Below are 27,542 nucleotides of genomic sequence, written 5' to 3' on the forward strand. Positions count from 1 at the left end.
GGGATGACTGTGACGAGCTTCAAACTCATGAGTGTTTGGCGTAGTGACAGACGCAAAAGGATCAATGGATCCTATTCCAACATGAGTGAGAACCGACAGATGATTAGCCGTGCGGTGACAGCGCATTTGGAACATTTTCACTGAGAGGACTGATGGTAGCCATTGACAACGGTGATCCACCAACATACAGCTTGCCATGGAAGGAGCCTTGTGTGCATGAAGAAGAAGACAGTAGGAAAGCAGAGATTCAAAAGATGGAGCATCTCCAAAACCTTAACTTGTTCTCCATTACTGCAAAACAAGTATTTATTTCATGTTCTTTTACTTTTTACAATTAAATCTGAGAATTATTGATATCCTGACTAAGAGTTACAAGATAACCATAGCTTGCTTCAAGCCGACAATCTCCGTGGGATCGACCCTTACTCACGTAAGGTATTACTTGGACGACCTAGTACACTTGCTGGTTAGTTGTGCGGAGTTACAAAAGTGTGATTGTAATTTCGTGCACCAAGTTTTTGGCGCCGTTGTCGGGGATTGTTCGAGTTTGGACAACTGACGGTTTATCTTGATGCTTAGATTAGGAATAATTTATTTTTGTTGGTTTAGAGTCTTTTATTTGAGTTTAGTTTGATATTTTAAGTTTGGTGTCAATTGCATGCTTTTATTTTCTTCCAATTTTTTGAATTTGCATGTTCTTAGTTATTTCTTGATCTTTAAAAATTTTAAGTTTGGTGTGTTCTTTGTGTTTTCCTTTAAATTTTCGAAAATTTGTGTTTGATTTTCTAAAAATTTTAAGTTTGGTGTTTTTGTGCTTTCATTTACTTAAAAATTTTTCAAAAATTTGTTCTTGGTGTTCATCTTGATCTTCATAGTGTTCTTGGTGTTCATCTTGACATTCAAAGTTTTCTTGTTTGTTCTCTTTGCTTTGATCTAAAATTTCTAAGTTTAGTGTCATTTTGTTGTTTTTCTCTTTCCTCATTAAAATTCAAAAATCAAAAAAATATTTTTTTCCCTTATTTTACTCATAAATTTTGAAATTTTGCATTCAATTAGTCAAAGATTTTCAAAATCATATCTTTTTTTTAGTCAAGTCAAAATTCTAATTTCAAAAATTTATCTTTTCAAATCTTTTTCAAAAATCAAATCTTTTTAATTTCTTCAATCATATCTTTTTCAAAATAATTTTCAATCATATCTTTTTTATTGCTAATTCCAAAATCTTTTTAATTAATTTAGTTTTCAATTTGCTTTTATTTCATTTTCTTCTAATTTTTGAAAATCATATCCAGAATTTTTCAAATCTTTTTAATTAATTAGCCATTTTAGCATTCGAATTATTTATTTATCTTTTTACTTTTTCTCTTAATTTTTAAAACTTTTATTTTATTTTTTATTTATTTTGTTTTATTTTTTTCGGTTACTTTTAATTAAATAAAATAAAAAAAATTTCATATCAATTCCCTTTTCTCCATCATGGGCATAAGTGGAAGTGAACAGTCCAGAAGGACTCTGGGGTCATATGCTAACCCCATTACAGCTGCATATGGGAGTAGCATCTGTATACCTCCCATCAAAGCAAGCAGTTTTAAGCTAAATCCTCAGCTCATTATCATGGTGCAGCAAAATTGCCAGTATTCCGGTATTCCACAGGTAGAACCTACTGAGTTTCTGGCACAGTTCTTACAAATTGCTGACACATTATGTGATAAGAAAGTGGATCAGGATGTCGACAGATTATTACTTTTTCCATTCAAGCTAAGAGGTGGTTAAATAACCAACCCACAGCAAGCATAAAAACCTGGAGACAGTTAATAGACAAATTCCTGAATCAATTCTACCCTCCAAAAAGGATGACACAGCTGAGGCTGGACATCCAATACTTTAAACAAGAGGATCATGAATCCCTTTATAATGCCTGGGAAAGGTACAGAGGGATGCTAAGGAAATGCCCCTCTGAAATATTTTCAGAGTGGGTACAGTTAGACATCTTCTACTATGGGCTTACAGAAAAAGCTACGATGTCTCTAGACCACTCAGCTGGTGGATCTATACACATGAGGAAGACGATTGAAGAGGCTCAAGAACTCATAGATACAGTTTCTAGAAATCAACATTTGTACTCCAGTAGTGAGTCCTCCATAAAAGAAGAGGCTAGGGTAGTAACTACTGATCCTAATCCTCAAGAACAGATCATTGAACTTAATCAGCAATTACTCCTTATGACAAAACAATTAGCAGAATTTAAAGAGATGCTCCAAGACAATAAAAATGCTAACAAGAATATGGAAGCACAATTGAATCAGACAAGACAGCAGCTATATAAACAGATAACAGAAGAATGCCAAGCTGTTCAATTAAGGAGCGGGAAGACATTGAATAAATTAGCTCAAAGTAGCAGAAAGCCAAGAAAGGAACAACTGATAGAGGATGACCAAACCACTGCCCAAAATCCCTCTGAGGATAGCAAGAGCCCAGAGAGGAATAATTCTGGCATTTAAACACCAGAAAAGGGTGAAAGATTGGCGTTAAACGCCCAGTGGATGCCCACTTCTGGCGTTCAAACGCCAGAAAAGGGAGAAAAGTTAGCGTTAAACACCCATTCCCTACCCAGTTTCTGGCGTTCAAACGATCTTCATAGATGTTTTTGGAATTTATTGTATATTCTCTTCTTTTTATCCTATTTGATTTTCAGTTGCTTGGGGACAAGCAACAATTTAAGTTTGGTGTTGTGATAAGCGGATAATTTATACACTTTTTGACATTGTTTTCAGTATATTTTTAATATATTTTAGTTAGTTTTTATCATATTTTTATTAGTTTTTATTTAAAATTCACCTTTTTGGACTTTACTATGAGTTTGTGTGTTTTTCTGTAATTTCAGGTATTTTCTGGCTGAAATTGAGGGACTTGAGCAAAAATCTGATTTAGAGGCTGAAAAAGGACTACAGATGCTGTTGGATTCTGACCTCCCTGCACTCGAAGTGGATTTTCTGGAGCTACAGAAGCCCAATTGGCACGCTCTCAATTGCGTTGGAAAGTAGACATCCTGAGCTTTCCAGCAATATATAATAGTTTATACTTCGCCCGAGATTTAATGGCCCAAACTGGCGTTCCAAGTCAGCATAGAAATTCTGGCGTCAAAACGCCAGAACTCGCACAAAAGCTGGTGTTTAACTCCAAGAAAAGTCTCTACACATGAAAGCTTCAATGCTCAGCCCAAGCACACACCAAGTGGGCCCCGGAAGTGGATTTTTACCTTAAACACCCTAGCTTACTCATTTTCTATAACCCTAGGTCACTAGTTGATTATAAAAACCACTTTTAGTGATTCATTTGGGACCTCATGACACTCTACACATTTCATATTGTATCTTCTATGGCATGAGTCTCTAAACCCCATGGTTGGGGGTGAGGAGCTCTGCTGTGTTTCGATGAATTAATGCAATTACTACTGTTTTCCATTCTATCACGCTTGCTTCTATTCTAAGATATTCATTCGCACTTCAACCTGACAAATGTGATGATCCGTGACAATCATCATCATTCTCACCTATGAACGTGTGCCTGACAACCACCTCCGTTCTACATGCAATCAAGCTTGAATGTGTATCTCTTCGGTTTCTAACCTAAGATTGGAACCTTCGTGGTATAGGCTAGAATTATTGGCGGCCATTCCTGAGATCCGGAAAGTCTAAACCTTGTTTATGGTATTCCGAGTAGGATCTGGGAAGGGATGACTGTGACGAGCTTCAAACTCACGAGTGTTGGGCATAGTGACAGACGCAAAAGGATCAATGGATTCTATTCCAACATGAGTGAGAACCGACAGATGATTAGCCATGCGGTGACAGCGCATTTGGAACATTTTCACTGAGAGGACGGATGGTAGCCATTGACAACGGTGATCCACCAATATACAGCTTGCCATGGAAGGAGCCTTGTGTGCATGAAGAAGAAGATAGTAGGAAAGCAGAGATTCAGAAGATGGAGCATCTCCAAAACCTCAACCTGTTCTCCATTACTGCAAAACAAGTATTTATTTCATGTTCTTTTACTTTTTACAATTAAATCTGAGAATTATTGATATCCTGACTAAGAGTTACAAGATAACCATAGCTTGTTTCAAGTCGACAATCTCCGTGGGATCGACCCTTACTCACGTAAGGTACTACTTGGACGACCCAGTGCACTTGCTGGTTAGTTGTGCGGAGTTACAAAAGTGTGATTGTAATTTCGTGCACCAGAGGAGTTTTAGTAATCTTCTTACTCAGCTGACCCACCTGTGCCTCTAAAGTTCTAATGGAGGACCTTGTTTTATTCATAAAACTTAGGGTGGTCTTGGATAGAGCAGAGACTATGGTTGCCAGGCCAGAATGGCTCTGTTCCGAATTCTCTGTCTGTTGCTAAGAAGATGATGGAAAAGGCTTGCTATTGCTAAACCTATTTCTTTCACCATTATTATTGAAGCTTTGTTGAGGCTTCTGTTGGTCCTTCCATGAGAAATTTGGATGATTTCTCCATGAAGGATTATAGGTGTTTCCATAGGGTTCTCCCATGTAATTCACCTTTGCTATTATAGGGTTCTCAGGATCATAAGCTTCTTCTTCAGAAGATGCTTCTTTAGTACTGTTAGATGTAGCTTGCAATCCATTCAGACTCTGAGAAATCATATTGACTTGCTGAGTCAATATTTTGTTCTGAGCCAATATGGCATTCAGAGTATCAATTTCAAGAACTCCCTTCTTCTGAGGCGTCGCATTGTTCACAGGATTCCTCTCAGAGGTGTACATGAACTGGTTATTTGCAACCATTTCAATAAGTTCCTGAGCTTCTACAGGGGTTTTCACGTGAAGAGATCCTCCTGCAGAATGGTCCAATGACATTTTTGACAACTCAGACAGACCATCATAGAATATACTTATGATGCTCTATTCTGGAAGCATGTTAGTAGGACACATTTTGATCAATTGCTTGTATCTTTCCCAAGCTTCATAGAGGGATTCTCCTTCCTTCTGTCTGAAGGTTTGGATTTCCACTCTAAGCTTGCTCATCTTTTGAAGTGGAAAGAATTTGGCCAGGAAAGCACTGACCAGCTTATCCCAAGAGTTCAGGCTATCCTTAGGTTGTGAATCCAACCATGTTCTAGCTCTGTCTCTTACATCAAAAGGGAAAAGCATAAGCCTGTAGACCTCAGGATCAACTCCATTGGTCTTGACAGTGTCACAGATTTACAAGAATTTAGCTAAAAACTGATGAGGATCTTCCATTGGAAGTCCATGAAACTTGCAATTCTGCTGCATTAGAGAAACCAATTGAGGCTTAAGCTCAAAATTGTTTGCTTCAATTGCAGGGAGTGAGATGCTTCTTCCATAGAAGTTGGAAGAGGGTGCAATAAAGTCACCAAGCATCTTCCTTGCATCTCCACCATTGTTATTAGGTTCGGCCATGTCTCCTTCTTTTTCGAAAATTTCTGTCAGGTTCTCTCCAGAGAGTTGTGCTTTAGCTTCCCTTAGCTTCCTCTTCAGAGTCCTTTCAGGTTCAGGATCAGCTTCAACAAGAATGTTCTTATCCTTGTTCCTGCTCATATGAAAAAGAAGAGAACAAAAAAGAAAATATGGAATCCTCTATGTCACAGTATAGAGATTCCTTATGTGAGTATAAGAAGAGAAGAATAGAAGGAGGAGAAGAGAAAAACTCGAACACAGAGAAGAAGATGGGGTTCGAATTATGAGTAGAAGAGAAGTGTTAGTAGATAAATAAATAAATAGAAGGAGATGAAAGAGGGGAGATTTTGAATTTAATTTAAACTAAAAGGAAAAATATTTTTGTTTTTATTTTAAAATTTAGTTAGAATTCGAAAATTAAAAAGAGAAATAAAATTAAAATTAAAATTTGAAACAATTAGTTAATTAAAAATAATTTTAATAAAGTGGATAGGAGTTTTCGAAAATTAGAGAGAGAAAATTAGTTAGGTAGTTTTGAAAAATATATGATTGAAATAGAAAACTTTTAAAAATAAACCAAAAAGTCAAGTAGTTAATTGAAAAAGATTTGAAAATCAAATTTGAAAGGGTGAGAAGTTAGAAAAGATTTTGAAATTGATTTTGAAAAAGATATGATTGAAATTGAAAAAGATATGGTTGAAAATCATTTTGAAAAAGATTTGAATTGGAAATTAAAGAGATTTGATTTTGAAAGTTGAAATTGATTACTTGACTAACAAGAAACTAAAAGATATGATTCTAAAATTTAAAGATTGAACCTTTCTTAATAGGCAAGTAACAAACTCAAAAAATTTTTTGAATCAATCACATTAATTGTTAGTAAAGATTTTGAAAAATATGGAATAAAATAAGAAAAAGATTTTTGAAAATCAATTTGAATTTTCGAAAATATGAAAGAAATAATGAAAAGGATTCGATTTTTAAAAAAAGATTTGAAAAAGATAGAATTTTTAAATTGAAAATTTGATTTGACTCATAAGAAACAACTAAATTTTGAAAATTTTTTGAAAAAGTCAACTCAAATATTTGAAATTTATGAGAAGAAAAAGGGAAAGATATTTTTTTATTTTTTGAATTTTTAATGAAGAGAGAGAAAAAAGGAAAGATATCATTTTTATGTTTTTCTCTTTTTCTATTAAACAACAAAAATGAAACACACATAAAAATTTAAGATCAAAATAAAAATGCATGCAAGAACACCTTGAATGTCAAGATGAACACCAAGAACACTTTGAAGATCAAGATGAACATCAAGACTTATTTTTGAAAATTTTTAAGAAAAGAAGAAAAAATGCAAGACACCAAACTTAGAAATTTTCAAACTTTAGACACTAACAAATTGAAAATGCATATAAAAAACAAGAAAAGACACAAAACATAAAAATGCAAAGATCAAACAAAGAAGATCATCAAGAACAACTTGAAGATCATGAAGAATAGTTCCATGCAGGTGTTCTTCGAAAATTTTAAGAAAAGTTAAAAAGATGCAATTGACACCAAACTTACAATTTGACACTAGACTCAAACAATAAACACAATTATTTTTGGTTTTATGATTTTATTAATTTTTTTATTTTTCAAAAATTAATTGGAAAAAGAAAAATAAGGATTTCAAAATTTCTAATGAGAATTCCAGGAATCATGCAATGTTAGTCTAAAACTCCGGTTCAGGAATTAGACATGGCTTACTAGCCAGCCAAGCTTTCAGTGAAAGCTCCGGTCCAAAACACTAGACATGGCCAATGGCCAGCCAAGCTTTAGCAGATCATTACATTCAACAGCAAGATTGATAGAAATCAACAAGCTCTTGTGATGATAAGTTGAAACCTCGGTCCAAAATATAAGACATGGCTTCACAGCCATCCAGACTTCAACAGATCATCATAAAACTCTAGAATTCATTCTTAAAAATTCTAAAGACATAGAATAAATTATTTTTTTTTGAAAAATTGTTTTTCGAAAATAAAAAAATAAAAACAAAAGCTTAAAATTAAAATAAAATTACCTAATCTGAGCAACAAGATGAACCGTCAGTTGTCCAAACACGAACAATCCCCGGCAACGGCGCCAAAAACATGGTGCACGAAATTGTGATCTCTAGCAACGGCGCCAAAAACTTAGTACGCACGTTTATAATCTCAAATTCTTTTTCACAACTCCGATACAACTAACCAGCAAGTGCACTGGGTCATCCAAGTAATAAACCTTACGTGAGTAAGGGTCGATCCCACGGAGATTGTCGGCTTGAAGCAAGCTATGGTCATCTTTGTAAATCTCAGTCAGGCAGATTCAAATGGTTATGAGATTTTAATAATTATGATATAAAATATAAAATAGGATAGAGATACTTATGCAATTCATTGGTCAGAATTTCAGATAAGCGTATGGAGATGCTTTGTTCCTTCTGAACCTCTGCTTTCCTACTGCTTTCATCCAATCATTCATACTCCTTTCCATGGCAAGTTGTATGTTGGGCATCACCGTTGTCAATGGCTACTTCCCATCCTCTCAGTGAAAATGGTCCAAATGCGCTGTCACCACACGGCTAATCATCTGTCGGTTCTCGATCATGTTGGAATAGGATCCATTGATCCTTTTGCATCTGTCACACGCCCAACACTCGCGAGTTTGAAGCTCGTCACAGTCATCCCATCCCAAATCCTACTCGGAATACCACAGACAAGGTTTAGACTTTCCGGATCTCAATAATGGCCGCCAATAATTCTAGCTTATACCACGAAGACTCCGATCTTTCGGAATGGAGGCTAAGAGATAAACGCTCAATCCAAGGTAGAACGGAAGTGGTTGTCAGGCACGCGTTCATAAGTTGAGAATGGTGATGAGTGTCACGGATCATCACATTCATCATGTTGAAGTGCAAGCGAATATCTTAGAATAGGAATAAGCTTGAATTGAATAAGAAAACAATAGTACTTTGCATTAATTCATGAGGAACAGCAGAGCTCCACACCTTAATCTATGGTGTGTAGAAACTCTGCCGTTGAAAATACATAAGTGATGAAGGTTCAGGCATGGCCGAATGGCCAGCCCCCTAAACGTGATCTTCGAACATAAAATTATTCAAAGACTAACCAGAGATGTGAAATAAATCACTAAAAGTAGTTTTTATACTAAACTAGTAGCTAGGGTTACATAAGATAAGTAAATGATGTAGAAATCCACTTTCGGGCCCACTTGGTGTGTGCTTGGGCTGAGCATTAAGCTTTCATATGTAAAGACTCTTTTTTGAGTTAAACACCAGGTTGAAGCCTGTTTCTGGCGTTTAACTCTTATTTGCAACCTGTTTCTGGCGTTTAACTCCAGAATAGGGCAGGGAGTTGGCGTTTGAACGCCAGTTTGCATCGTCAAAACTCGTGCAAAGTATGGACTATTATATATTTCTGGAAAGCCTTGGATGTCTACTTTCCAACGCAATTGAGAGCACACCAATTGGGTTTCTGTAGCTCCAGAAAATCCACTTCGAGTTCAGGGAGGTCAGAATCCAACAGCATCTGCAGTCCTTCTTCAGCCTCTGAATCAGATTTTTGCTCAAGTCCCTTAATTTCAGCCAGAAATTACCTGAAATCACAAAAAAACACACAAACTCATAGTAAAGTCCAGAAATGTGATTTTTATTTAAAAACTAATAAAAATATACTAAAAACTAACTAAATCATACTAAAAACTATGTAAAAACAATGCCAAAAAGCGTATAAATTATCCGCTCATCAACGACCTCTCAAGAAAGGCATTAATCACATACAGCCTGCCATAGAAGAAGTCATTCACAATTGAAGAAGACAGTAAGACCAGAGTTAATCCAGATGGACAAAGCAACACCAAGCCTCATCCATCTAGGTTTTAAGATTATCATTGTAAACAATCAAACAGCATTTAAACAAATCCAACAACTCTTCTATCTACCTGACTAAGACTTGCAAGATAACCATAGCTTGCTTCAAACCACAATCCTCGTGGGATCGACCCTGACTCGCTCAGTTATTACTTGGACGACCTAGTGCACTTGCTGGTACAGTTGTACGAAGTGTGGGGATTCGTGCACCAATACGTCTTTTGTTTTTAGAGGTCGTAACATCTCACCACCTCTGATTTACGACTTAAGTGTAAAGCTCTGTGTGGTAGGGTGTTACAAAAATTCTTAACAATACACATAAATGTCTTATTTTTATACTAAAATTTGCTATAAATACATAAAAATATTTGTTTCAATTCTACATTTTTTCATTCTTCTTCTTTTCCTTATTTCTTTCTTTCTTTTAGTTGAATGAATGTAGATCATAGTTATTAAAATCGGACCAGACCGGCCGGTTCGACTAAAAAATAAATAAATCGGACCCAATACCAGCTCAGTCCAAAATTAAGATCGCTTAAAGTAAAGAACCGCCACGAATCGGTCAAACCCGGAGTGAACCAGTGATGATGATATTTGCTCGATGGTCTAGATTTTCTTCTTATAGAAAAGAATTACTTCGTTGCAAGTATAGTTCTAAACCAATAAACAATTCTCACATCAAAAAATTTGGTTGTCACATGTACAAACCCCAAATAGGAATTAACCGAAGTATTTAGACTCTGGGTCGTCTCACGAGGATAGCAATGAAGGGGTCAATTATTGGCTATGAGAATGCAAGGGGGGTTTGATTAATAAGAGGGCAAGAAATTAAATGAGCAAGAATTTAAATGACAAAACGCGTAAATCAAGCAAGTAATTAAGGGAAGCAAGATAACGTACTCTTGGCTGAGACTTAGGTAATTGAGATCACTATCCTTGTCAACAATTCAAATATTGATAATTATGAGGAACCGAGCTCATTAGGTCTACTCACTAAAGCCTTAAGTACGTAATGTCTACTCCTAGGCTTGGAGTACGTCAAATGGCTTGATCAACATCAATCCATAAGTCCCAACCTAGCTACTAATTGACTTAGTAGTAGGCTAGAGTCAATGGTTATCAAATTGATCCCCAAGGATTCTAGAATTACCAATTTAATAAAGTCCAAGGACTCAAGATCACTCAATCCCCTTAGCCTAGGCCAAGGATCAAGAAAACTACTCAAAAACTATAGGAAGCATTATATCAAACACCTAATGTGCAATAAAAATAAACATCACAAAATGCTAAAATTAAAGAGACCCATAACTTTCATAAGTGAGAAATCAATAATAGCAAGCAAGATTAACATAAAAGAAACATAGAAACATGAAATTGCATTAAAAAGGAAATTAGATCTAACAATGTTCATCAACATACAAGAGAGCAAAATGAGAAATTGACTTTACAACTAAGGAAATCAAGATGTAGAATTGAGAAATTGTAAAAGAAACAAGATGAAATTAAGTAATTAATTCAAGATCCAAGACAATTTAACCTAATCCTAACCTAATTCTAGAGAGAAGAGGGTATCAACATTTATTCAATGCAAGTTAACTAAATGCAATCTATCTATATGAATGCATTGGCTTAGTCAAAATAAATCAATCTCCAAGAATATACATATGCAAGCTCAAGGGCTAAGGCAATGGCAATCAAGCAAACCACAATTGGATTGAATCATTGAAAGATTTTACAAACTTGCAAGAAAAGATGATCATGGGTGGAAACATGTAATTGAGCGATCGAACCCTCGTCGGAGGTGTATCCACTCTAGGCATTCAAGTGTATGGGGTTGATTCACTCGATTCTCCCCTGATCATGCTTTCCAAGATTTGTTTTTCATCTAACAATCAACAATTATTCTATGCATGCATACAAATATCATGAGGACTTTCCCATAGGTTTTAATGGGGCTAGGGTCAAGGTAGGGTGCATGTGGTCAAGTGAGTTTGAAATTTGAATCTTTGATTAACTTAAACTTCTCACCTAACTTATGACTACCTATACAATTCTAAACAATCCTAGCTATCCATTCTTCACTTTTCTACACACTCATGCATTCCCTTTTGATCACTACACATATGCATTGATTTTTATTCAACTTTGACTTTGGGGCATTTTTGTCCCCTTTTTATTGCTTTTCTTTTTCTTTTTCTTTTTCTTTTCATTTTGTTTTTCTCAAACTAATATGTATACAAGAACATCAATGCATATAGTTTACACATGATTAATACATGAGTATGTACCCAATTCCCAAGATTCTCAACACAAATACAAAAACACACTTTTATCTCTACCCAATGTTCCCAACTTTTCCAAAATCAAATGATGAACACTCTCACTAGCCTAAGCTAATCAAAGATCCAAACAAGGGACATTTATTATTTTTCACTTAAGCTTGTAATGTGCTTCAATTAAGAATAAGTGGGTTAAGCATAGGCTCAAAATTGGCTAACAATGGAAGATAAAAGGTAGGCTATTTGGATAAGTGAGCTGTTTGAACAATGGCCTCAATCATATAAATGCATGTATACACAAAATAATGGACATAAAGAATCGAACAAATCAAGGATTACAATCATAGGAAGAGAATAATGCACACAAGAATAGAAATAAGTGGTTATATGATGTAACCACACAATTAGGCTCAAAACACTCATGCTTGTGTTCTTAGCTCAAAACATGATCCACAAAGTGTATTAATCAAGCAAGTTCTAAAAAAAATTTTTTCAACCAATTGGAGTGGTGCTCTAGAAATGGAATTCTTGGAAATTTTTATCATATTGACTAAGCTTCTTCTAATGCAATGTTGTGATTTAGAAAATTTTAAAAAGTTTCCCTAGTTTACCCTATTTTCAATCAAAACACATCTCTTATACAAAAAAAAAGGGTCAACTAGGTTTTAACAATCCAAAATATTTTTCTAATCACAATCAAGAGCCAAAATGCAATATATACATATATAATAAAGGTGCGCAACAACCAAAATAAGGGTATCCACAACAGCAAATATGTACAATAATCCCAAAATGATCTCAAAGATAAAGTGCAAAATAAAATAAAGTAGCAGAACTAGAAGATAAATGTCTGAAAGTTCACCACATAAATGCTATCCACCGGTCACGAACAGTGACCTCCCTACACTTTAGGATGAAGCATCATCCTCGATGCTACTGCTGAAGCTCAGAATGGGGGTCAACAGTCACGTCGGGCTGTGGCTCGGGCTCAGGCTGTGGCTGTGGCTATGAGTCCTCAGGGGGCTGCTAAACCTATGTGGTGGCCTGTGTCTCTGGTGGTGCCTCCTGCTGAGTCGACTCCTCAACATGCTCCTTTTCCTAATCCTGCTCGTCGGAGGCGGGAGAGTCTGGGAGCGGAGGTAGCTCAATACCCTGTGAGACAAACACCTGGTCTATGCGATCGAGACGTCGCATGATATGACGCTCGCTGCACTCCATGAAGCGAAATAGGCGTTGTACCAATAGGTATGTTGGCTCAGGTGCTGGCGGTAGTGGCAAGGGTGCTGCTGCTGAAGTAAAGGAGGGTCTTGCTGCTGCTACTGCTGATGATGAAGGCTGAGCTACCTCCACCACTATTCTGGCTCGAGAACAGCGTCTGGGTGGAGGCTTCTCGTGCACCCACCCACCCCATGGAATAGTAACCTCCTTGTCATCATCATCTGGGGTGGTGGTGTCACGTCATCGTCCTCCCACGGGACATTAGCTAGCTCAATCATGCTGGTGACCAATGTAGGGAATGGCAAGAGGCCACGGATATGCGCACGCCACATGCTCTGCCTGATCAGCCGGGGGAAGTCTATCTCCTTCCCCTCCATGGCACAGCCAATAAGGACTAGCATATCCATCAGAATCTATGAAAAGTGAGTGGTGGGCAAAACATAATGGGCGAATATATGCTGCCAAGTCTTAGCCTCTCTCGACAGATAAGTGAATAGCATCCCCTTGGGCTTCTTGTTGCCAGAATCCATCACCCAAGGGGTGTCCGGTGTGGCAATCATGCGCTTCAGCGCCTCATAATCAAAAGTCATACAGTGGATAGCTATCTCTGCCTGCTGACAGGTGCATGGGTCACCAGTACGAGGTCGGCAAAGCAATGCCTCCCCAATAGCTGCCTCGATGATCAAAATCTCCCTACCCTGCAGATGAACTGAATCAAGAGTGGCACAAAAGAAGTTGTAGTAGAACTCCCTCACCCACGAAGTGTTTATCCTCCTCAAATCTCTATCAACAAAGTCCAAGCCCAACTCCAGAATACGGCTATTGTTGGCGCGTCTCACATCATTGGAAAAGACCAGTTTCTTCTCAATGTTCAGATTCGTCTTCCGGTATTTAGGGAAGCGAAGCTCACAATAGAGGTTGGAAAACTTGATTGGGTCAGTGGATGGGATTAGCTGATTCTCTTTGTCCACATCATTCAGCGGATTCTTCGCATAATTAGCATAAGGAGGAGAAGGGGTAGAGGCTTTAGAGCGCTTTCTCTTCTTTGAAGTAGTGGCTATAGCTTTTCCTTTGTCTGACATCCTGAAAAATAGATATGATATGATATAAGCAATTAGCCAAGTAGATGTATAGCACTTAAAGTAAGACATACTCATGAAGTGAGTGAAGAAAAGAGAATTCTTGGAATGCAAGTAACAAAACTCAGAATTCAAACCACAATTGCACAATGCTTGTTCATTGAGCCTAAGAAACGTCATATTCAAAAGAATGATCAAAAGAGTTAAGTTGAGAAACCAAAAGATAAGTTAGTTAGTTAAACAAGTTAGAAGTTAGAAAATGGTTCAAAAGTTAGTGATATGATGGTTATCGGCTCAATTAAAAGAAGTGTACAAAAGAGGGGTGTAAGCATACTCACAACCATAAAATGCATATAGTCATTAATGATGAAATATGATACTGTCAAAAAGCAACCAATATGAAAACAAGTCATCAATCAATGTAAAGATCACCAGGGTTGTATTAATTGGTGTTGGTAAAATCGAAACCTTGAAAAACAGGTCAATCAAGAAACATTCAACACCAAATTCAATGAGGCATAAAAGTCACAAGTTGAAACAAGAATGGAAAAACTTATGATCTATGTGACTTAATACAAATTAGGCATGAATATAATGAATCAAAGCAGCCACATAAAATAAAAACCTTCAACTTGTGTGTTTATGCAAAAGAGGCACAAATTTTCTAAGGAATTTCAAGTTCATGGTCAAGTTGAAAATTCACTTGAACTATTCAATGCATAGAAGTAAGTTGACATCACAAGTAAGCAAAGAAAGTTAGAAGCATGACCAAAACTTGCAAGGAAGCTCAAGAGAAATTTTCCAAATCCATTTAGCAAACAAGATTCTATTGACACAGAATTTCGTTGAACAGAAGCTTGTTGCATCAATTAAAACAATGTTATTTCATGAAATATGGTTAGAAAAAACGACAGCATTTCAGCAGTAAATTGGCTATTTTCCAAATTCAAATAGCCAATTCAGATTCCATATGAATTCATTAACAATTAAAAACACAAAAACCATATATGAGTTCATATGAATAGAACAAATAAGCCAATCTTTCAGCAGCAAAACATCAAAAAGCAATTTAAACTAAACCAGCCAGCAACAAATAACATCCTTTCTTTGAACAATGAACAAAAATACTAGTTTAAAATACAGCACCAAATCTGCCGAATGAACAAGGATAATGAATTCAGGCAGCATGCTATTGATGAGCGGATAATTTATACGTTTTTTGGCATTGTTTTTACATAGTTTTTAGTATGATTTAGTTAGTTTTTAATATAATTTTAATAGTTTTTAAATAAAAATCACATTTCTGGACTTTACTAGGAGTTTGTGTGTTTTTCTGTGATTTCAGGTATTTTCTGACTGAAATTGAAGGACTTGAGCAAAAATCTGATTTAGAGGCTGAAGAAGGACTGCATATGCTGTTGGATTCTGACCTCCATACACTCATAGTGGATTTTCTGGAGCTACAGAAACCCAAATGGCGCGCTCTCAATTGCTTTGGAAAGTAGACATCCAGGACTTTCCATCAATATATAATAGTCCATACTTTGCACGAGTTTTGACGACGCAAACTGGCGTCTAACGCCAGCTTTCTGCCCTATTATGGCGTTAAACACCAGAAACAAGTTGCAAAGTGGTGCACGAATTGTGAATCACACTTTTCCCAACTCGTACCACTAACCAGCAAGTGCACTGGGTCGTCCAAGTAATACCTTACGTGAGTAAGGGTCGAATCCCACGGAGATTGTTGGTTTGAAGCAATATATGGTTATCTTGTAAATCTTAGTCAGGAAGTCAAATATGTTTATCAGTTGAATTGCAAATAAACAAGAGAGCATGGATTAAAGGTTACTTGTTATGCAGTAATGGAGAATATGTTAGAGTTTTGGAGATGCTTTGTCTTCTGAATCTCTGATTTCCTCTGTCTTCTTGTTCACGCACGCACGTCCTCCTATGGCAAGCTGTGTGTTGGTGGATCACCGTTGTCAATGGCTACCTTCCATCCTTCCAGTGAAAACTACACTCACGCGCTCTGTCACAGCACGGCTAATCACCAGTTGGTTCTCGATCCGGTTGGAATAGAATCCCTTGATTCCTTTGCGTTTGTCACTAACGCCCAGCCTTCAGGAGTTTGAAGCTCGTCACAGTCATTCAATCCTTGAATCCTACTCGGAATACCACAGACAAGGTTTAGACTTTCCGGATTCTCATGAATGCCGCCATCAATTCTAGCTTATACCACGAAGATTCTGATTAAGAGATCTAAGAGACACTCATTCAATCTGATATAGAACGGAGGTGGTTGTCAGGCACACGTTCATGGGTTGAGAATGGTGATGAGTGTCATGGATCATCACCTTCATCACAGTTAAGCGCAAATGAACATCTTAGATAGGAACAAGCGTGTTTGAATAGAAAACAGAAATACTTGCATTAATTCATCGAGACATAGCAGAGCTCCTCACCCCCAACAATGGAGTTTAGAGACTCATGCCGTCAAAGAGTACAAAATTCAGATCTAAAATGTCATGAGATACAAAATAAGTCTCTAAAAGTTGTTTAAATACTAAACTAGTAGCCTAGGTTTACAAAAAATGAGTAAATTATGATGGATGATGCAGAGATCCACTTCTGGGGCCCACTTGGTGTGTGCTGGGGCTGAGATTTAAGCAATTCACGTGCAGAGGCCATTTGTGGAGTTGAACGCCAGTCTTTGTCCCAGTTTGGGCGTTCAACTCCAGCTTTTGATCCTTTTCTGGCGCTGGACGCCAGAATTGGGCAGAGAACTGGCGTTGAACGCCAGTTTACGTCATCTATCCTTGTGCAAAGTATGGACTATTATATATTGCTGGAAAGCCCTGGATGTCTACTTTCCAACGCAATTGGAAGCATGCCATTTCGAGTTCTGTAGCTCCAGAAAATATATTTTGAGTGCAGGGAGGTCAGAATCCAACAGCATCAGCAGTCCTTTTTCAGCCTGAATCAGATTTTTGCTCAGCTCCTTCAATTTCAGCCAGAAAAATACCTGAAATTACAGAAAAACACACAACTCATAGTAAAGTCTAGAAATATGAATTTTTCCTAAAAACTAATGAAAATAGACTAAAAACTAACTAGAACATACTCAAAACTATATGAAATTAACCCCAAAAAGCGTATAAAATATCTGCTCATCACAACACCAAACTTAAACTGTTGCTTGTCCTCAAGTAACTAGACAAATAAAATAGAAGACTAATAGGTTGAGAAGCAATAATATCTCAGAGTTTTTGAGTGAAGCTCAGATTCTAATTAGATGAGCGGGACTAGTAGCTTTTTTGCTTCTGAACAGTTTTGGCATCTCACTTTATCCATTGAAGCTCAGAGTGATTGGCATCTATAGGAACTTGAATTCAGATAGTGTTATTGATTCTCCTATTTCAGTGTGATGATTCTTGAACACAGCTATTTTATGAGTCTTGGCCGTGGCCCTAAGCACTTTATTTTCCAGTATTACCACCGGATACATAAATGCCACAGACACATAATTGGGTAAACCTTTTAGATTGTGACTCAGCTTTGCTAAAGTCCCCAATTAGAGGTGTCCAGAGTTCTTAAGCACACTCTTCTTTTTGCCTTGGACCTTGACTTTAACCGCTCAGTCTCAAGTTTTCACTTGACACCTTCACGCCACAAGCACATGGTTAGGGACAGCTTGGTTTAGCCGCTTAGACCAGGATTTTATTCCTTTAGGCCCTCCTATCCACTGATGCTCAAAGCCTTGGGATCCTTTTTATTTGCCCTTGCCTTTTAGTTTTAAGGGTCACTGGCTTTTTGCTCTTGCCTCTTGGTTTTAAGAGCTTTTGGCTTTTTCTGCTTGCTTTTTCTTTTTCTTTCTATATATATTTTTTTTTTTCTGCAAGCTTTGTTCTTTGCTGCTTTTTCTTGCTTCAAGAATCATTTTTATGATTTTTTTCAGATTATCAATAACATGTCTCATGTTCATCATTCTTTCAAGAGCCAACATATTTAACAGTCTTAAACAACAAATTCAAAAGACATATGCTCTGTTCAAGCATTCATTCAAAAGACAGAAAGCATTGCCACCACATTTAACTAATTAGAATTTCTCTTATTAAAACTCAAAATTTTATTGCCTCTTATTCAAAAGATCTACTACTTTATTCATGTTTGCTGATGATGAGAAAAATAAACTATAGCTTAATTGGAGATAAAATCAAAATAGATACTAATTACTACTATATGACTCCTAAGGTAAACTTCTATAAGGACACTGTCACAGAGTTAAGGCAGAAATTGGAAATTAACAACCTTTATTCTGGGGGAATGGGGGTTCCTCTGATCCTTGGGGTGCTTGGTCCTGCAAGAGAAGACTTTTGGCGCTTCAATTCCCTTAAGTCACGCCCTTGCTCCTCTTGTTCTTTAAACATATAGGTCAGCATTTGACTGTGTTCCTTCTGTTCTTTTATTATTTGCTCCATAGCTTCCTGTATCTTGGTAACAGACGTCTCAAGATACTCCTAGTATTCAGATTGAGGGATTTCTGGAAGAAATTCCTGCGCTCTCTTCTTGATGGGATCATCCTGTGCTTGTTGTTTTTCCATTGATGCTTTGGTGATTGGCTTCTCAACTGAGATATACTCAGTTATTCCCATCCTTACTCCAGCGTCCTTGCAGAGCAGAGAAATCACGCTTGGATAAGCCAACCTGGCCTCTTTAGAATTTTTGTTAGCAATTTTGTAGAGTTTAGCTGAAATCAGCTGATGAACCTCCACTTTCTTTCCCATCATGATGCAATGGATCATCACTGCTCTTTTAACTGTGACTTCAGAACGGTTGCTAGTAGGCAACAGAGAATGCCCAATGAAGTCTAGCCATCCTCTGGCGACTGGTTTGAGATCCTCTCTCTTGAGTTGATTTGGGACACCCTTTGTGTTGGTGGTCCACCTGGCTCCAGGGACACATATGTCCTCTAGAATCTTATCCAGGCCCTTGTCTGCTCTCATCATCCTCCTGTTGAAGGAGTCTGGATCATCCTTCAGCTGAGGTAGCTTTAAGATCTCCCTGATCCTGTCAGGGTGGGTATGAATAATCTTTCCTTTGACCACGGTTCGATAGTTATAGAGAGCAGTCCCAGATAGTTTCTGCTTGTCAGTTTGCTACATATTAGCATAGAACTCCTGGACCATGTTCCTTCCCACTTTCGTTTCAGGATTAGCTAGGACTTCTCAGCTCCTGATTCGAATTTGCTCCTGGATCTCCGGGTATTCATCTTCTTTCAGATCGAATCTAACTTCCGGGATCACTGATCTCAGACCCATTATTTTGTTATAATGGTCCGAATGTTCTTTAGATAAGAACTTCCCTTGATTCCAAAGTGGTTTTGGAACGCTCTCTTTCTTGCCTCTTGGAGTGGGTTGTTTTTCTTTGGGGGCCATGATCTTAGTGATTGCGGATAAACACACCAAACTTAGAGGTTTGCTTGTCCTCAAGCAAAAGAAGAGAAAGGAGAGGGATAGAAGGAGAGCTAGGGGCAATTGTTGATGGGAGAGGAGGGAGGCCGAACTCAAATTTATAAGGGGGGAGGGTGGGTTTTCGAAAAAAGAGACAAAGAGATGATAAAAAGATTTATTTGGAAAAGATAAGATAGAAGATATGATAAGAGAAGATATAGTTTAAAATTGAGAGGATATGAAAGATTTTTGAGAAAGATAGATTTAATTTTTGATAAAGATAAAGTGGAGGTTTTGAAAAAGATATTGATGAGTTGAAAAAGATAGATTTGTAAAAGAAATTTTGAAAAGAGTTGGATTGAATTTGTAAAGATGCCTGGTGCTTATGGATTAAAATACATTTGATATTTTTAGTGGTAGGTTTTTAGAAATTATGGAATTTAGAAATCAGGATTCTTGACATGTTTATGTAAAATCATGCATTGAAGCATAAAATTTGAAATTAGAATGGAAAAACGTGTGGAAAAAATGAATTTGGCTCCTCCCTGCCTTCCTGGCGTTTGAACGCCCAAACACTGCCTGTTTTGGGCGTTCAGCGCCCAAATGCTGCTCTCCTGGGCGTTCAACGCCCAGTTGCTGCCATTACTGGCGTTCAATGCCCAGTGGGTGCCCATTTCTGGCGTTGAACGCCCAGATTGCTACCATTACTGGCGTTCAACGCCCAGTGGATGCCCATTTTGGGCGTTGAACGCCCAAAATACACTTTTACTGGCGTTTTCTTGCCATTGAGCTCTTTTTCTCTGTTTTGTGTGCAGATTCCTTCTGTAACCCTGTGAACTTATGCAATTGATTATTTACCTTGTTATCAATGAACTCTATATAAACAAGTAAAAATAAAAATAGAAATAGGGCAAAATGCTTAGAGGATTGATGCCTCATGGCTGGGTTGCCTCCCAGCAAGCGCTTCTTTATTGTCTTTAGCTGGACCTTGCTGAGCTTTTAATCTAGCTTCAGCCTTGAGCATTCTTGCTCAATGTTGCCTTCAAGATAATGCTTGATTCTCTGTCCATTGACAATGAACTTCTTATCAGAATCAATATCTTGAAGCTCCACATAACCATATGGTGATACACTTGTAATCACGTATGGTCCCCTCCACCAGGATTTCAGTTTCCCGGGGAATAGCCTGAGTCTAGAGTTAAACAACAGAACCTTCTGTCCTGGTTCAAAGATTCTAGATGACAGCTTTTTGTCATGCCACTTTTTTTATTTTTCTTTATAAAGCTTGGCATTTTCGAAAGCTATGAATCTGAATTCCTCTAGCTCATTTAGCTGGAGCAATCGTTTTTCTCCTGCTAGTTTGGCATCAAAGTTTAGGAATCTGGTTGCCCAGTAGGCCTTATGTTCCAGTTCCACGGGCAGGTGACATGCCTTACCATACACGAGTTGGTATGGAGAGGTACCTATAGGGGTCTTGAATGCTGTCCTGTAAGCCCACAGAGCATCATCCAAGCTCCGTGCCCAATCCTTTCTATGGGTATTTACTGTCTGTTCCAGGATTCTCTTTAATTCTCTATTAGAGACTTCAGCTTGCCCATTGGTTTGTGGATGATATAGAGTGGCCACCTTGTGGCGAATTCCATACCGAACCATGGCAGAGTAAAGCTGTTTATTGCAGAAGTGAGTGCCCCCATCACTGATTAGTACTCTAGGGACACAAAACCTGCTAAAGATGTGTTTCTGGAGGAACTTCAGCACCGTTTTAGTATCATTGGTGGGTGTGGCAATAGCCTCAACCCATTTTGATACATAGTCAACCGCCACCAGAATATAAGTGTTTGAGTATGATGGTGGGAAAGGTCCCATGAAGTCAATTCCCCATACGTCAAACAACTCAATTTCTAAGATTCCTTGTTGAGGCATGGCGTAACCATGGGGCAGATTACCAGCTCTTTGGCAACTGTCACAGTTACGTACAAACTCTCGGGAATCTTTATAGAGTGTGGGCCAATAGAAGCCAGATTGGAGGACCTTGGTGGCTGTTCGCTCACCTCCGAAATGGCCTCCATATTTAGATCCATGGCAATGCCATAGGATCCTCTATGCCTCTTCTCTAGGCACACACCTACGGATTATTCCGTCTGCACATCTCTTAAAGAGATAAGGTTCATCCCACAAGTAGTAATTTGCATCAGTAATTAATTTCTTCTTTTGTATCCTGTTGTACTCCTTGGGTATGAACCTTGCAGCTTTATAGTTTGCAATATCGGTAAACCATGGTGCTTCCTGAATGGCAAATAAATGCTCATCAGGAAATGTCTCAGAGATCTCAAGAAAGGGGAGGAACGTCCCTTCTACTGGCTCTATCCGGGACAGATGATCAGCCACTTGGTTCTCTGTCCCTTTTCTGTCTCTTATTTCTATATCAAACTCTTGCAGAAGAAATACCCATCTGATGAGCCTGGGTTTTGAATCCTGCTTTGTGAGTAGATATTTAAGAGCAGCATGGTCAGTATACACAATCACTTTTGATCCTACTAAGTATGATCTGAACTTGTCAATGGCGTAAACCACTGCAAGTAATTCTTTTTCTGTGGTTGTGTAATTTTTCTGGGCATCATTTAGAATGCGACTGCCATAATAAATGACATGCAGAAGCTTGTTATGCCTCTATCCCAATACTGCACCAATGGCATGATCACTGGCATCACACATTAGCTCAAATGGTAACGTCCAGTCTGGTGCAGAAATGACTGGTGCTGTGACCAGCTTAGCTTTCAGCGTTTCAAACGCCTGCAGGCACTCTGTGTCAAACACAAATGGCGTGTCAGCAGCTAGCAGATTGCTTAGAGGTTTTGCGATTTTTGAAAAATCCTTTATAAACCTCCTATAGAATCCTGCATGCCCCAGAAAGCTTCTGATTGCCTTAACATCGGCAGGTGGTGGTAATTTTTCAATTACCTCTATTTTTGCTTGATCCACCTCTATTCCCTTGTTTGAGATTTTATGCCCAAGGACAATTCCTTCAGTCACCATGAAGTGACACTTTTCCCAGTTTAAAACTAGGTTAGTCTCTTGGCATCTTTTCAGAACAAGTTTTAGGTGATCAAGACAGGAGCTGAATGAGTCTTCATATACTAAGAAGTCATCCATGAAGACTTCCAGAAATTTTTCCACCATATCAGAGAAAATAGAGAGCATGCATCTCTGGAAGGTTGCAGGCGCATTACATAGCCCAAATGGCATCCTTCTATAAGCAAACACTCCAGATGGACATGTGAATGCCGTTTTCTCTTGATCCTGAGGATCTACTGCAATCTGGTTATAGCCTGAGTAGCCGTCCAAAAAGCAGTAATAATCATAACATGCTAGTCTTTCTAGCATCTGGTCTATGAATGGTAAAGGAAAATGATCCTTTCTGGTGGTTGTATTGAGCCTTCTGTAGTCAATACACATGCGCCACCCTGTAACTGTTCTTGTAGGAACCAGTTCATTTTTTTCATTATGAATCACTGTCATGCCTCCTTTTTTTGGGACGACTTGGACAGGGCTCACCCAGGGGCTATCAGAAATAGGATAAATAATCCCAGCCTCTAGTAATTTGGTGACCTCTTTCTGCACCACTTCTTTCATGGCTGGATTTAGCTGCCTTTGTGGTTGAACCACTGGTTTAGCATTATCCTCCAATAAGATTTTGTGCATGCATCTAGCTGGGCTTATGCCCTTAAGGTCACCTATGGACCACCCAGGAGCTGTCTTGTGTGTCCTTAGCACTTGAATAAGTGCTTCCTCTTCCTGTGAATTTAAAGCAGAGCTTATGATCACTGGAAAAGTGTCACCTTCTCCCAGAAATGCATATTTCAAGGATGGTGGTAAGGGCTTGAGCTCGGGTTTAGGAGGTTTTTCCTCTTTCAGAAGAAATTTCAGAGGCTCCTTCATGTCCTCTGAATCCTCCGAATCAGGCTGAACATCTTTAAAGATGTTTTCCAACTCTGATTCGAGACTCTCAGCCATGTTGATCTCTTCTACCAATGAGTCAATAGGATCAACTTTCATGCAGTCTGTTGATGTGTCTGGATGCTGCATGGCTTTGACAGCGTTCAACTTAAACTCATCATCATTGACTCTCAGGGTTATTTCCCCCTGTTGGACGTCAATGAGGGATCGTCCAGTTGCTAGGAAGGGTCTTCCTAGAATGAGAGTAGCACTCTTGTGCTCCTCCATTTCCAGCACAACAAAGTCGGTGGGAAAGGCGAATGGCCCAACTCTGACAATCATGTCTTCAATCACGCCTGATGGGTATTTAGTAGAACCATCAGCAAGTTGGAGACATATCCGGGTTGGTTTAACTTCTTCAGTTAAGCCAAGCTTTCTGATAGTGGATGCAGGTATTAGGTTGATGCTTGCCCCAAGATCGCATAAGGCTGTCTTGGTGCAATTACCTTCTATTATGCATGGTATCAGAAAACTCCCAGGGTCTTTAAGCTTTTCAGGAAAGCTTTTCAGAATGACTGCACTGCATTCTTCAGTGAGGAGAACTCTTTCTGTTTCTCTCCAATCCTTCTTATGACTCAAGATCTCTTTCATGAACTTGGCATAAGAAGGTATTTGCTCAAGTGCTTCTGCAAATGGAATCTTTATTTCAAGAGTCCTGAGATAATCTGCGAAGCGAGCAAATTGCTTATCCTGCTCCTCTTTCCGGAGTTTTTGAGGATAAGGTATCTTGGCTTTATATTCTTCAACCTTAGTTGCTGCAGGTTTATTGCCTACAGAAGTGGTTGAAGAAGCCTTTTTAGAGGGGTTGTTATCAGCATTTGTGTGTGTCTGATCCCTCACTGGCGATTGAGTGCCAGAGTTAGAAGCTGGAGTGAAACTGGACGCCAACTCCTTGTCTGCTCCTGGCGTCTGAACGCCAGAACTGTGCCCATTTTGGGCGTTCAGCGCCAGATCTTGCCCATTTTGGGCGTTCAACGCCAGATCCTTGCCCATTTCTGGCGTTGAACGCCAGTCCTGCCTTGTTTCTGGCGTTGAACGCCAGTCCTGAGCATGGTCTGGGCGTTCAGCGCCAGCCTTCCACCCATTTTCTGGCGTTTTAGTTCCAGAATTACTTTTCCCTGGGCTCTTACTGTCCTCAGGTGAATTTTGGGTGCTTTGCTCATTTCTTAGCTTTTTGCTGCCTTGAGGTGGGGTATTTAATGTTTTCCCACTTCTTAGTTGAACTGCTTGGCATTCTTCTGCTATTTGCCTTGACAGCTGCTGCTTTGCTTGCTTAAACTGTTCGTCCATATGTATATTAGCCATCCTTGTCTCTTGTAACCTTTCCTTGAATTCGGCTAACTGCTTTGTTAGAAAGTCCAATTGCTGATTGAATTCAGCAGCTTGTTTTACAGGACTGAGTTCAGCAGTTGCTGCCTTAACCTCTTCTTTCATGGAAGAGTCGTTGCTTAGGTACAGATGCTGATTCCTGGCAACTGTGTCAATGAGCTCTTGAGCCTCTTCAATTGTCTTTCTCATGTGAATAGATCCACCAGCTGAGTAATCAAGAGACATCTGAGCTCCTTCTGCAAGCCCATAATAGAAGATGTCTAACTGAACCCACTCTAAAAATATTTCAGAGGGACATTTTCGTAGCATCTCTCTGTATCTTTCCCAGGCATCATAAAGAGATTCATTATCTCCTTGTTTAAAGCCTTGGATGTCCAGCCTTAGCTGTGTCATCCGTTTTGGGGGAAAGTACTGATTCAGGAATTTTTCTGTCAGCTGTTTCCATGTCTTTATGCTGGCCTTAGGTTGGTTATTCAACCACCTCTTAGCTTGATCTTTTACAGCAAATGGAAACAGTAATAGTCTGTAAACATCCTGATCTATTTCTTTATCATGTACTGTGTCAGCAATCTGTAGAAACTATGCCAGAAACTCTGTAGGTTCTTCCTGTGGAAGACCGGAATACTGGCAACTTTGCTGCACCATGATAATGAGCTGAGGATTCAACTCAAAGCTACTGACTCCAATGGAGGGTATGCAGATACTACTCCCATATGAAGCAGTAGAGGGGTTAGAATATGACCCCAGAGTCCTCCTGGACTGTTCATTTCCGCTTAGGTCCATGATGGAGAAAGGGAGATGATGTAAAATAGAAAAAATATTTTTATTTATTTATTTATATATTTATTTCAAAAATGAAATAAATTAAAATAAATAAAAATTGAGTGAAGATTTTCGAAAAACTGAGGAGAGAGAAAGTGGTTAGGAAGTTTTGAGAAGGATATGATGATTTTGAAAAAAAAATTTAATTTTGAAATAAAAATCTGAATTTTTAGAAATATATTTCAAAAAATTGTTTTTAAAATAGAGAGAAAAGATATTTTTTATTTTTAAGAGGAAAGAGAAAAACAATAAGATAGCACAAGATTTAAAATTTTTAGATCTAATGCTCCTTATTTTCGAAAATTTTGGAGGGAAAACACCAAGGAACACCAAACTTAAAAATTTTAAGATCAAGACACAAGAAAAACTCAAGAGCACTTTGAAGACTCACAAGAACACAAGAACATGAAGGACGAACACCAAACTTAAAATTTTTAGAAAACCAAAATAAATTTTCGAAAATTTTAAGAAAAATTAACAAGAAAACACCAAACTTAAAGTTTGGCACAGAATTTAGTAGAAAAATTATTTTTCGAAATAGATTTTTAAAAAAAAATAAGGATTCTAAAATGTTAACACGACAATAATAAGAGACTCTAAATAAAAAAAGGAGAAATTTTTCCTAATCTAAGCAACAAAATAAACCGTTAGTTGTCCAAACACGAACAATCCCCGGCAACGGCGCCAAAAACTTGGTGCACGAATTGTGAATCACACTTTTCCTAACTCGTACCACTAACCAGCAAGTGCACTGGGTCGTCCAAGTAATACTTTACGTCAGTAAGGGTCGAATCCCACGGAGATTGTTGGTTTGAAGCAATCTATGGTTATCTTGTAAATCTTAGTCAGGAAGTCAAATATGTTTATCAGTTGAATTGCAAATAAACAAGAGAGCATGGATTAAAGGTTACTTGTTATGCAGTAATGGAGAATATGTTGGAGTTTTGGAGATGCTTTGTCTTCTGAATCTCTGCTTTCCTCTGTCTTCTTGTTCACGCACGCACGTCCTCCTATGGCAAGCTGTGTGTTGGTGGATCACCGTTGTCAATGGCTACCTTCCATCCTTCCAGTGAAAACTACGCTCACGCGCTCTGTCACAGCACGGCTAATCACCGGTTGGTTCTCGATCCGGTTGGAATAGAATCCCTTGATTCCTTTGCGTTTGTCACTAACGCCCAGCCTTCAGGAGTTTGAAGCTCGTCACAGTCATTCAATCCTTGAATCCTACTCGGAATACCACAGACAAGGTTTAGACTTTCCGGATTCTCATGAATGCCGCCATCAATTCTAGCTTATACCACGAAGATTATGATTAAAAGATCTAAGAGATACTCATTCAATCTGATATAGAACGGAGGTGGTTGTCAGGCACACATTCATGGGTTGAGAATGGTGATGAGTGTCACGGATCATCACCTTCATCACAGTTAAGCGCGAATGAACATCTTAGATAGGAACAAGCGTGTTTGAATAGAAAACAGAAATACTTGCATTAATTCATCGAGACACAGCAGAGCTCCTCACCCCCAACAATGGAGTTTAGAGACTCATGCCATCAAAGAGTACAAAATTCAGATCTAAAATGTCATGAGATACAAAATAAGTCTCTAAAAGTTGTTTAAATACTAAACTAGTAGCCTAGGTTTACAAAAAATGAGTAAACTATGATGGATGATGCAGAGATCCACTTCTGGGGCCCACTTGGTATGTGCTGGGGCTGAGATTTAAGCAATTCACGTGCAGAGGCCATTTGTGGAGTTGAACGCCAGTTTTTGTGCCAGTTTGGGCGTTCAACTCCAGCTTTTGATCCTTTTCTGGCGCTGGACGCCAGAATTGGGCAGAGAACTGGTGTTGAACACCAGTTTACGTCGTCTATCCTTGTGCAAAGTATGGACTATTATATATTGCTGGAAATCCCTGGATGTCTACTTTCCAACGCAATTGGAAGCATGCCATTTCGAGTTCTGTAGCTCCAGAAAATCCATTTTGAGTGCAGGGAGGTCAGAATC

General features: G+C 38.4%; 1 non-coding gene across 1 annotated transcript; it reads left to right on the top strand.

The window, feature by feature from the left end:
- The first annotated feature begins 4,940 nt into the window (after positions 1-4,940).
- Positions 4,941-5,048, top strand: LOC148571494 (small nucleolar RNA R71). The gene has a single exon (XR_015907780.1). It is a non-coding gene; the product is annotated as a small nucleolar RNA R71 (small nucleolar RNA).
- The last annotated feature ends 22,494 nt before the right edge of the window (positions 5,049-27,542 follow it).

The sequence above is a fragment of the Arachis ipaensis genome, chromosome B3 (genome assembly GCF_059453495.1).
Source record: "Arachis ipaensis isolate K30076 ecotype BB chromosome B3, ASM5945349v1, whole genome shotgun sequence".
NCBI lineage: Eukaryota > Viridiplantae > Streptophyta > Magnoliopsida > Fabales > Fabaceae > Arachis > Arachis ipaensis.